The sequence below is a fragment of the Drosophila nasuta genome, unplaced genomic scaffold, assembly GCF_023558535.2.
Source record: "Drosophila nasuta strain 15112-1781.00 unplaced genomic scaffold, ASM2355853v1 ctg61_pilon, whole genome shotgun sequence".
In the NCBI taxonomy this organism is placed as follows: domain Eukaryota; kingdom Metazoa; phylum Arthropoda; class Insecta; order Diptera; family Drosophilidae; genus Drosophila; species Drosophila nasuta.
In genome coordinates, this window is record NW_026869606.1 from 1 (window position 1) to 10566 (window position 10566).

Genomic DNA, 10566 nt, shown 5'->3' on the forward strand with positions numbered 1-10566 from the left:
AATGTAAAATGTAAATGTAAATGTAAATGTAAAATGTAAATGTAAAATGTAAATGTAAAATGTAAATGTAAAATGTAAATGTAAATGTAAATGTAAATGTAAAATGTAAATGTAAAATGTAAATGTAAAAATGTAAAATGTAAAATGTAAATGTAAATGTAAAATGTAAATGTAAATGTAAAATGTAAATGTAAAATGTAAATGTAAATGTAAATGTAAATGTAAATGTAAAATGTAAATGTAAAATGTAAATGTAAATATAAAATGTAAATGTAAATGTAAAATGTAAAAAATGTAAAATGTAAATGTAAATGTAAATGTAAAATGTAAATGTAAATGTAAAATGTAAATGTAAATGTAAATGTAAATGTAAAATGTAAATGTAAAGTGCAAAATGTAAATGTAAAATGTAAAATGTAAATGTAAAATGTAAATGTAAATGTAAATGTAAAATGTAAATGTAAATGTAAAATGTAAAATGTAAATGTAAAAATGTAAATGTAAAATGTAAATGTAAATGTAAAATGTAAATGTAAATGTAAAATGTAAATGTAAATGTAAAATGTAAATGTAAATGTAAAATGTAAAATGTAAAATGTAAAATGTAAAATGTAAATGTAAATGTAAATGTAAATGTGTAAATGTAAATGTAAATGTAAATGTAAATGTAAAAATGTAAATGTAAATGTAAATGTAAAAATGTAAATGTAAATGTAAATGTAAATGTAAAATGTAAATGTAAAATGTAAATGTAAAATGTAAATGTAAATGTAAAATGTAAAATGTAAATGTAAATGTAAATGTAAAATGTAAAATGTAAATGTAAATGTAAAATGTAAATGTAAATAAATGTAAAATGTAAATGTAAAATGTAAATGTAAATGTAAATGTAAATGTAAAATGTAAATGTAAATGTAAAATGCAAAATGTAAATGATGTAAATGTAAATATAAAATATAAATTAAATGATTATGATTAAAATGTAAATGATTAAATGATGTAAAATGATTAGCGAAAATGTAAAATGTAAATGTTAAAATTAAATGATTAAAATGATGAAAATGATTATGATTAAAATGATTATGATTAAATGATTATGATTAAATGATTAGCGATTAAAATGATTATGATTAAAAATGATTATGATTAAATGATTATGATTAAATGATTATGATTAAATGATTATGATTAAATGATTTATGATTAAATGATTATGATTAAATGATTATGATTAAAATGATTATGATTAAATGATTATGATTAAATGATTATGATTAAATGATTATGATTAAAATGATTATGATTAAATGATTATGATTAAATGATTATGATTAAAATGATTATGATTAAATGATTATGATTAAATGATTATGATTAAATGATTATGATTAAATGATTATGATTAAATGATTATAAATGATTATGATTAAATGATTATGATTAAAAATGATTATGATTAAAATGATTATGATTAAATGATTATAATTAAATGATTAAATGATTATGATTAAATGATTGATTAAATGATTATGATTAAATGATTATGATTAACAAAACAAAACAAAAACTTTAACACTCACTCTTCAGCTCAACCTTCAAGACATGATTAAAATTAGTATTGAATTTAATAACATCAGAATGTATTAAGCTTTTATTCGTCCAGCTTGACTTCTTTGGCCTCATTATTTGTTTTCAACTGCATGTCTTCCAGCTCAAGCTGGGTCACTTTCATTTTCTTTTATTTAATTCACCATTCTTCCGGTTCATTATTTCTGTCCATGTAGCCGTCATTTTGTCAATTTCGTTCTGTGACTAAAATTAATTATTATAGATACTATTGACAATTACTATATTGTTAATAATTGTATGTACCTGCCTATGATTTTCTATTCCATCATGATATATTCCTTGACTTTTGCATAATAGTTGTTCTTCAGCTCAACCTTCAAGACATGATTAAAATTAGTATTGAACGAATTTATTAACATCGGAATGTATTAAGCTTTATTCGTACCAGATTGACTTCTTTGGCCTAATTATTTGTTTTCAGCTGCATGTTTTCCAGCTCAAGCTGGGTCACTTTCATTTTACTTTCATTTAATTCACCATTATTCCGGTTCATTATTTCTGTCCATGTAGCCGTCATTTTGTCAATTTCGTTCTGCTCCAGCTAAGTAATTAGAGGAAACAACAAAATATATATATAAGTGAGTATTAAAATGTATGTAAAATATCTAGCTTCATTAAAATCAAAAGATAAGATATTTACAAACATATAAATACTATAGCAGGGGTGCTCAAATTCATCTTATATCTTAACATATGTATGTAGCGCGCACTACCCATAAGCACAGGGCATCTACAAAACAAAAGTGCACTCAGTGTATAAGTTAAGAAGCAACACTTCCCAACATTAATTAAGCAGCCCGCAGTATGCGCGGGCCGGCAACTTATTAAGCGACCCGCGCGGATAAGTCTCATGTGCCGCAATGATTGTGCACCGTTATCCTTAGCAAGCAGCGACGGATTTGTAGCCAGTACTTTTCCACTCGCGATGCTTAGCTTTAGCTGTAGAGGTTTATTTTATAAGTTTTAGTTTAGAGCTACCCAGCAGCCATAGCGTACGAATAAACGCTTCGGCACTTGTTACATCGACCTAACATATTTTTATTGAAACTTCACTGAGCCACAAGGCCAGTGATTAAAGGGGAATAGTTTCCTCCAACATATTTCATCTCCCAGGATTCCCAGCGGACAGCGAAATCACAACACTGGAGCTGATGACTTTAATAACTTATAGGCGTTGAGCAGTGCTCAATGAGTACCCCTGATATAAGGATACCGATGTATTTATCTGAGTCAACAACATACCATTGCCTCCATTGTTGTTGGTCTCCACTGTTCTATCCCCGTTCCTGTTGTCTTCAAAATTCACAAAATTTTAACGAATACTTTTGAGTCAAAAGCGTAGCTGATTTTCGATATACAAATAATAGAATATGTATATCGACTTAATTATAGAGTTGCATTCGGTACTTATTGACGGAGTAATCGGCGCTATATATTTTTATAAAATGATTACGTATTCATTGTCCAATACCCTCCGTCCTCATTTAATCAAACATAATCACTTCCTTTGACCCCCAACCCCGGCTAAGTGATTACGTAATTAATGGACAGCGCCTAACGGAAAGTATGTTAGGTAACTTTCTGATAAATGGACAAGCATCATTTGATGCCCAATGTTGCCTATAAGCAACATTGACTTTACAATTAACATTTACATTTTCGTACTCATTTATATATATAATATATGGGTGGAAAAATGTTGCCTAAAAGGCAAAAGGAGTATTGAAATCGGAATGAAAAATACTTAGGGCTACTTTTAATCATTTATGGAAATAATATTTTCTATGTGTCCCCATTTTAATTTGGGCTTGAAAGGGTTAATTAGTGGAGCCATCTATCGCAATGTTGTTGTAAGCGGCTGTACCCTCAAAGTAAGAAAGCTACAGTCGAGTGTACTCGACTGTGAGATACCCGCTACCATTTTGAATAAAAGAAATATATTTTGCGGTATTATTCTCAAAATATATCAAATATAGTGCAAAATAATAAAAATATACCAAAAGGTATACGTGGTATATCGGTGTAGTTCCGCATTTCAAAAATATACCATAGACGGCACAATATATATACTTGTCAGCCAAAGCAACTAAGAGCCCTAGTAAGTAGGCGTTTTGCCCATATTAAAGTATTTTAATAACTTCCAAAATTGTTATCTGATCGCAACCAAATCAGGAATCATAACTACTATAGTTATTATTGTATATACAAAATTCGCAACTCTAGCTTTTAAATTGCGCATGTTATTCGATTTTTTGATTTGTGGGGCGGAAGTGGGCGTGGCAAAAATTTAATTGTGATATCTATAAAAATATTCTAAACACACTGTAAAAATCGTATCATATAGCTTCCATACAAACGGCTCATATTTTTTATGTTGATTGGGTGCATGTTATCGGTATTGATTCCTTTTCATTCAACCAATCATATTGATATTCGAGAATTGAAGATTTCATGCGTTTGTAATTAACCCAAAACGTTATAATCCTCTTACAAACGTATTCAATTCGCTTTGACACTTCACTCTTATCAACAATATAGCCGTTTTAATAATATTTGCTTCTATAAATTCAATCTATTTTGTTCACCTTTCAACGGCGCTACCTTCTTTGCTGCACCTTACATTAAAAACATATAAACGTGAGAATACACTCTCATAAGAAGAACCTATTAAAGTTTAAAGCAAGGGAATAAACAAAAATAAATCAAAACTATTAATAAATGAAAAGTATTAATAAACACTAACTCAAAAGACGAAGACAGGGCAACAGCACAACAAGCACACGAGCGAAAACAAATTTTTTAGTGCAAAACTGACCCTAAAAATGTTAAGACGGTGTTAGAATTTTTACGATTGTAAGCACATCGGCAATTTTCGGCAAAAAAATTTACACATTTATTACCTTTAGAGCCAGACAAACACATTGATATACAATTTAACTGTGGCATTCTGTGGCGTCACTACTAAAACCTTAGCTAAACATAAAAAGACGTTCAAAATATAGACAAAAACATGTATTATTTTAAATTAATATAACAAGAAGAGTTTAACAAGTACGTTTTTTATAATATCTCAAATTTTAGAAAATACCTTCAACTTCAAAATCCATTAAAAATATTATAAACTTGGACACGTAATAAATGAACTGACCACTTCAAAGTTCGAGTTTGTTGTGGAAAATTCGCGATGCGCGCAAACTGTGCTGTGCAATTGACTACCTTCTCGCAACTTCAATTCTATTTTTAGAAAGAACCGTTAGATATCCAGAAAAATCTAGTTTGCCATGAAAAGATTGGACAATTTAGAAACGATTTGTTTACTTTTCGTACATTTTTGTTGCTATGACTTCTTTTATTTTTGGCCTATGGACGCAACCACTGTGCGCTGTGTACAAAGATGGACAGGAGGGACGATGACGATGGACACTGACAGCGGCGACGTGAGAACAATGAATGGTCATATGACAAACATACGTTTCGTGTAAAAATTTTTGTCACCAATTTCGTTTGGAGTCTTTTGGCAATTTTTTGTATTTTGTATGTATTTGTATTTTTTTTCTCTATTTTCATTATTATTATTTTTTTTTTTTTGTGTTACGGTTGTGTTCGTGTGTGTATTTGCACTTGTTGTTGGCCACTTTGTGTCGCATTCGCCCGCTGTTGAAAGTGTTGATGAAAATGGGAATTATTAACTGAAATTCGCATAAACTAATTGCGCAATTTACTCAAGTCAGGCAAATATTGCAAAATTAAAGTTTCATATTTAACAATGCAGAGAAGAATGCGTCAAAATTTGAAGGCAAGAGAGTAGCAAAATTTTCACTTTAAATAAAGGGTGAATTTTACTCGAATTGCAAGTTTCATCATATTTGGTTTAATTTCTAATCTTCTTTCTCTTTTAATGTGTTTCCTATTTTCATATTTTTGCTATACTTTATATAACATAAATGTATATTTTTGAAAGCTTGCTTAATGCGTTTGTTGCGTCACTTTTCTAGTTTTGTTTGGTTATTACTTAAAATTGTTTTTCATGCCATTTTATTTTCTATTGCAAAATATTTCTAGGCAATGCAAATACAAGTAACTATATAAGAATAGAAAAATATTTTGATTAAAAAAAGATTGCAAATTAGTTTTAAGAACTTTCTCATCTTAAAATATAACCATGAAATAAGATTTTACAAATTACAAAATCTTATTTTATTATCGAAAAGAGCTCAAAATCAAAAATTTTGTTTTTGTTTCTTAAAATGTTGGAACTCACTTCTTTTAAAATAAGAACCTTTTGTTTCAAGAACAAGTTTTGGGCAATCTAGAATTTTTGTAGATTTTAGATATTGACATGTTATATATTTTTATTTAAAGGTCTTTTAGTTTCTACTTCTCGATGTTCGGATGTTCTCTTTGAGACGAGATTGCGATTCACCTTTTCGTGTCTTATTTCGTACTGTAAATATATTTTTAGTTGTGCAGCAGGAGTCAACGTGCCAACGCGTTTGTGTTTTGTTTTTGCGGGTGTGTGTGACATACAAAATAAAAATAACATTAGTGGATTATCAGGGAAAATGCGCCAGTGGTGCTGATGTACGCAACGAGGGAGCTCGCTGCCATTGCGTTTGACAAGGAAATTCCATTAAAAATGAAAGTTTTAAATTTGCAGAAAACGGCAGCGACAACAGCAGCAGCAACAGCTACAGTAACAGCAACAGCAACATCAATGGCAGAAAATATAACAACAACTGCAAATAAACCACACAACAGCTAAAGACAACAGCAACAAATGAACAGCAACAGCGTGTTCGTTATTGTTATTGTTAATGCTGTTAGGGAGAGATGTTGCTGCTGTTGCTATTGCTGCTGTTGCTACTGTTTTTATAGCTGCTTACGGTTAAAACAGCGAACAAACTCACAACACTGATATCAAAGTTAGGTAGCTCGCTTAACGGCCCAAAACCAAAAAAAGCAAGGGAAAGAAAAGGAAGCAACACAAAAACAGAAAGAAAACAAAACAACAACAATAACCAGCAAGAAGACAAACAGAAACTGCCCGTCTTGTGCTAAATGACCACTCCATAAATTTTTATTTTACTCTACTCAATCTCAAGCTTAATCTGATGTTGTTGCTGCTGTTGTTGCAGATGTTGCTGTTGCTGCTGTTGGTCAGTTTTATGGCCGCCACTGTGGAAAGCACTTTTCTTCTGGGCTATGATTGAACAGAGTACAGAGAAGCAGCGGACGCTCACTTCAGCTCAGTTCAGTTCAGTTCTGTGCGCAGACCCAGTCCAAGTCCTGCTTAAGCCCTACAAAATTGTTTGTCTTCCATTCTGATAGGTAGCATCCAGTGGTATCTAAGCAGCTGACGAGTCGGAAAGCATGTAAATTGATTACATTGCCAGGTGGGAGTGAAGATAACAGCTACAGCGAATGGATGATTGGGTGCCAGCCAGCCAAGGGAGCCAGTCAGGGAGTCAGTCAGTCAGGGCATTTGGTTTGGGGTAGATAGATAAGTAGTGAAGCGGCGGCGGCGTCATCAAGTGGGACACAAATAAATTAAGGCTACTTGTCAGCGCAAGGCGACAACATTCTTATCCTTCGTCCTCATTCCATTGCATTCCATTTTCCCTTTTCTCGCTGTCATCGTCATCGTTGATATCGATTGTCGGTGTATATCGAAAGCAGCCGCTGATGAGCTGCAAATTCATTTTGACTGCGGCGCAATTTCAATTTGCCACTTCGATCCGCATTTGTCGACTTCAATTTGCTGTAGGCGAAAACGAAATTAAGAAAAATCTTTCTTGCTTTTGCATGCACCATGTTGAGGCAACACTTTTGCGTGACAGCATTATTTTCGATTGATAAAAGTAGCTAATGAAGGACATCAAAAGAGTGTAAATAACTGTCCCACCGTTGTTGAGCCAAATTCCAATTTCTTGTAATATCAGCCCCTTGTTGGGTGCCAGAATTACTTGCAGCATGCCGCGCCGCCACACTGCTTTTTCCTACTTGCGTGTGCGGCTCCTTGATCATCATCACCAGCCGAGCGGGACCCTTTGAACCCTTAGCTCTTCCGGGATGTGGGGGTTGTTGCTGTCACTGATGATCGCTATGCTAGCGGTGAATTATTATAGAGTCCCTCATCAAATATGCATGGAACGATCCTCATGCGAATACAACAAAAGGCATACATGCCTAAAACAAAACCAAGCAAACTATGGCCAATTAAACAAACTAATTGGAAACTGAAAAGAAAACTCACAAGAATAGTAGTGTACCTAAATGGAGAAGACGAAGGTGTTGATGTCGCTCTCCTTGTTCGCTACCCACCCAGCCATAGTCTTCTAATGTATTTTTAAGTGAAGACCCCAAACGCAGCTTTTACTTACCCCTTCTTATGCTCCCATGTCATCAGAAAAGAAAACTTAGTATTTCATCATCATTATAAAGTTTAATTATTCAAGCAGAAATAACGGAAATTCAACATATGCATAATAATGAATAGTTATTTTAACAAAATGTATCCATTTGCCAAATAAACTAGGTTATAACTTAATATTATGCGAGAATGTGTACAAGTATATCGTATAAGTATGAGTGGCCGTAAATATGGATAAGAAAATCATTCAAGAATTTTTAATTTTTAATGTGTTTGGGCTACTGCATTTTCAATGGTGCCTACAATTTTAAATTATACATTTTATAATATGTTATTTTAGTTGTAATTAATTGTTCATTTCATTTTCATATTTCATGTTTCATGTTTTAGGTTTTTGCTCTCAGCAACGAGGTTTGAGAACAATTGAATTTGGTAGAGCAAGTACGTATGAGAGCAGTAGGTTTTAGAACAACTTCATTTGGTAGCGCAAGTAAGTATGTATGAGAGCAGTAGGTTTTAGAACAACTTCATTTGGTAGCGCAAGTAAGTATGTATGAGAGCAAGTAGGTTTTAGAACAACTTCATTTGGTAGAGCAAGTACGTATGAGAGCAGTAGGTTTTAGAACAACTTCATTTGGTAGAGTTTTGTATTATTTTATTTCACTGAGCAGTTTAATATTATTGTGTGGTTTTATTTTTCAATGTTCACTGACTGTTATATATTTTGTATTTGTTTTGTTGTCATTTAAATACTATTGTAAAATACACTTGACAAAACATTTATTCTTATTTTCTTTCTCCGCGCCTGAAAAAGAAATCGCAATAGCGATACATGGCAATAAAATATACGAATTTTAATGAAAAGGCAATCAGTTAACTCATTTCTGCTTTTTCTTTATTTTTGTCTTTATTAATCTGGACTAGGCAGATGAATTAACTGATGCACTTGTCATCGCAAATCAAGGCAAATACATAACAAGGGATAGAATAATAAATGCAAAGAAAAGTGCGCAAGCCGCCGGCAATCGCAGCGCGGCTACACTGGCCAACACAAAAGTGTTACCGATGTGGTAGCTAACGCCTTGCGACTTCCTTTTCTCACTCACCCAATTTTCCTCGATGAAGGCCTTCTCGACGATGTGGTGTTGTTGGTTTTGTTTAAATTTTTTTTATTTTAAATTTTACCAATTCATGATTTGCACTTGATTGTTTTATGACACTTTGTTTTTGTACGTTATTAGGCACAGAAAAAAAAACAACAAAAATGTTCTGTCGAGTGTAGTCTTTTACTTTTTTTACTTAATATTTTTACACACACACACAATGTCTATTTCACTGCTTCAGTGCTTATTTTCCTGGTCTTTTGCTCACGTTGTTCACCAACTTATTTATGCTTTTAATTACTCTTTTTCTCACTATGCTCATATGATTTTGGGCTTTCAGTATTTTAATGATTTTAACTGATATTCAGCCGCAATGTTCGGTTTTTAAAGCGATTTGCACTCGCTATGCACACACTTGCACTTCTTTTTCTTTTACATTTATTATTTTATTATTTATTTAATTTGATATTTAATTTGTTGTCCGTTTTGTTGTCTGCTCCCTGCTGCTGCTGTCGGTCGTCGCCTTAGCCAGTTGGCTGGTAGCAAAGATTATTATTTCCTCTGTATATATAAGTGGACACCTGATTTTAAACAATTTTTTTTATGAAATTTTTGCCTAGACGGCACTTTGAAGTATTAGCTAATGCCAGCTTTTTGGGGCAAAAGCGGCGGGGATGGACAAAATTATTCAAGATTAAATAATTTTTTGTCTTCTTGGCCACGAGGCCTTAATACTTTTGATGTTCTGGGTGGATATACAGAATTTCTAGAGCGTCTGGTTCCTTAGAGATCTTGATAGAAAAGATCTAACCTTGCTAGTGCAGATCTTAACCAGCCCAAGTGAAAGCGAAATTCACCACATGGTGAATTTACATCTGTCACTTACAACGCTGTAACTCTCCACTGTCACCCACATATCTACGTACGCCTATGCGCGCCTAACTATTTAAATTCAAATCCTAACGTTTTATTTATTTTTGGGGTTATTTTAAGTTTTTAAATTTTATTGTTGTTTTTATTTACTGTATGGGTCCATTACAAAACCAGATAATCTAACGAGACTACGAGGCACGATTAGATGGAATTAGCTGCGTAAATCTTTGGCGTGATATGTGCCGATTTCTTTGCCTTGCAATGTTTCCAAGATATAGTATGCAGTACCTACTTTCTTCTTTATTCGACACTTGGTAAACTGCGAACCTAACTTTTGGTTGAAATTGTTCGAAAAATTGCTCAAATAAAAGTTTCTTTTAAACACCTCTTGGCCTTCTTTAAAAGCAACTGGCTTTGCTCGCAAATTGTATTGCGTAGCGTTACGTTCATAAGCAGCACGACTATTTTGCTTAATATCCTCTCGCAACAATTGTATCTGATCCCTTGGATTCAGCTGGGGTGACTCTTCTAATACAGATAATTTTTTAGTAACTTGTAATCACCAGCATGGTTGATCATATTAAATCCGAA

The 10566-nt window shown here is 32.4% G+C and overlaps 1 long non-coding RNA gene across 1 annotated transcript; it reads right to left on the reverse strand.

Moving 5' to 3' along the window:
• Positions 1 to 1754: 1754 nt before the first annotated feature.
• Positions 1755 to 2170, reverse strand: LOC132798022 (uncharacterized). The gene is made up of 3 exons (XR_009633863.1): positions 2015 to 2170; positions 1873 to 1943; positions 1755 to 1812 (listed from the first exon to the last, which is right to left on the reverse strand). It is a non-coding gene; the product is annotated as an uncharacterized LOC132798022 (long non-coding RNA).
• Between the last annotated feature and the right edge of the window lie 8396 nt (positions 2171 to 10566).